This window comes from Galeopterus variegatus, unplaced genomic scaffold (assembly GCF_000696425.1).
Source record: "Galeopterus variegatus unplaced genomic scaffold, G_variegatus-3.0.2 Scaffold6956, whole genome shotgun sequence".
Lineage (NCBI taxonomy): Eukaryota > Metazoa > Chordata > Mammalia > Dermoptera > Cynocephalidae > Galeopterus > Galeopterus variegatus.
In genome coordinates, this window is record NW_007733067.1 from 95,969 (window position 1) to 98,248 (window position 2,280).

At 47.3% G+C, this 2,280-nt stretch overlaps 1 protein-coding gene across 1 annotated transcript in view; it reads right to left on the reverse strand.

The window, feature by feature from the left end:
• MARK4 (MAP/microtubule affinity-regulating kinase 4) overlaps positions 1 to 1,749 on the reverse strand; it is a 36,340-nt gene extending 34,591 nt beyond the window's left edge. Inside the window, exon 1 of the mRNA XM_008591478.1 lies at positions 1,532 to 1,749. The gene's annotated coding sequence lies outside the window, so the exon portion shown is untranslated. The remainder of the gene's footprint in view (positions 1 to 1,531) is intronic.
• Between the last annotated feature and the right edge of the window lie 531 nt (positions 1,750 to 2,280).

The following is a 2,280-nucleotide window of genomic DNA, read 5'->3' on the forward strand; positions in this document are numbered from 1 at the left end:
GGCGCACTGTAGCAGTGCGCCACCGGGCTGGCCCGTGTAGCTAGGTTTTTATTTTGAATTATACATCGGGGTAGAGCACTATAAATTTTTCAGCAGTGAGTGCCCTTTCAAAGTCTTAATCCAAGGCTGGCTGGTTAGCTCAGTTGGTTAGAATGCAGCCTTGTAACACCAAGGTCAAGGATTGGGATCCCCATACCAGCCAGCCGCCAAAACAAAACAAAACAAAAAAGTCTTAATCGTCCTAGGTCTGTAGTTTTACCAAAGGGTTTTGGGGCGACTCCCCATTAACCCCCAGATCCATGGATTAAAGAACTCTTCTCCTAAGAGGTCTTGTTCCTGTAGAAGCTGGTCCTCTTAGAAATCCCTGGAATCATATACAAGATCCACATACGGAGAATGACGTGTTCTTTGTGGGGGAGAGGGTCCTTTAGCTTTCCTCATATTCTCATGAGTGGATTTTTTAAAAATTGTCAAACACTTTTTATGCCAGTATTGAGATGATCATATGGTTTCTCTCCTCTAATCTGTGACTGTCGCGAAGGACATGAATAAATTGCCAGTGGAGAGAACTTTGCATTCCTGGGATAAACCCAACTTTGTCATCATACAGCTTTCCTTAGTTTATCTGCCAGATTCTACTTGCTGATATTTTGTTCGAGACTTTTGTATCTATGTTTATTAGTAAGACTGGCCTGTAACTTTGTTTCTTGTCCGGTTTTGGTCTTATGGTTAAATTAGCACATAAAAATCAGTTGGGCAGTGGAGTCTCTTCCTTTAGTCTCTCAAAGAATAGGCATAAAATTTGACTGTTTGGTAGAATTTTCCCATAAAACCATCAGGGCCTGGTTTCTTTCGTGTGTATGGTGTAGACAGCGTGAGATCGGGGAAAGTCCAACCAAGGCAGGAGAAATTGCTCCAGTCATTTCTCTAAAGTTGAAGGGAGGCTACAGAGGAAATCATGAAACCACCATCTTTTTCTCATTTCAGTGTGAATTAGAGGCCTTATATCTAAGTTACAAAGTCTGTGTGGGCGCTTCTGCAATAATACTACCACACTCAGCACAGATGCCCACTATGGAAGGGGAAGTGGAGAGAGAGCAGTTGTGTGTAACTGAGGACTCAACACAACTAAACCTGGCGTGGTCTCAAAGATCACTGGAAGATTTCAAGGAACCAAAGTTCACTATCAAAAAAAAAACAACAACACACAAAAAACGCAAAGTTCACCACTAAAACAGGCAGGTGTTCCAGGTTAGTGCATAAAAGCCATGTGTATCCTTAGAAGTAAAGCACATGGCTCTGCCTGTTATCTTAGATTTCCCAGCAATTTCAGAGATGTCTCAAATTGGTTCTCTTTGCCCACTGAAGTTGTTCTGGAAAAATGTGAGATGTTGCAACCTATCTCAGAGAGAGCCAAGGACTTACCTGATGTCATAGAGCAAACCAAGGGCCAACCCTGAATCTGCCAAACTCCCCAAAGCCCTGGTCCTGCAGGAGCCTGCCCTGGGCCCCGCCCCATCCCCAGACTCACCTCCCGACCTGTGAGGATGTGCCGGGCCAGCTTGACTTTGGCAAAGTTGCCCTTTCCAATGGTCCTCAGCAGGCGGTAGTTCCCCACGTGGGGCTGCTCCTCAGGACAGGAGGCGATCGAGTTCCGGCAGCGGGCACCCAGGGAGCGGCTGGACCAGGATGGTCCCTTGTCTGAGGAGCGCCCACTGCCCAAGGTGCCATGCTGGGCAGGGGAGACGGAGTGTGAGCTTTTCAGTCCCACCTTCGGCAGCACTCATGGGCTGGGGCAGGGAACTCTAGCCCTGGCCACCAGCCCCTTTGTGGCCTTTTTCAAACTTAGGCCAGGGAGAGAAGCACAATGCCTTTGGATCTTCCCTCTCTCTACAAAAAGAACCACCACCCTGGGGTCCCCCTGACTCCACAGCACCCAGGGCCCCAGATACCAGGCCTCTTCTTCAGTTCTTACTGCAGTCAGTCTAGCCCCAGTCTCCTTTTCTCATTCCGGGTACCTGCACCATCTCCACAATATTTTCTTCTAAATGCTGTAGCCCTCAACCCCAATCAATGCTGACCTCCGTCTGGACTCAAGACTACACCACCATTAGCAGTCCCAACATTCAAGTTTATCCATCACCGTCCCCACTCCAGCCTCCAAATTCTATCCAAACCTGAATGTCAACATTTTATTCCAGTCATTGTCACTCCAGATTCAACTCCAAACACTGTAACCAAGTCTTTCATTCCGTACTAATGTCCTGGTCCAGTCATTGT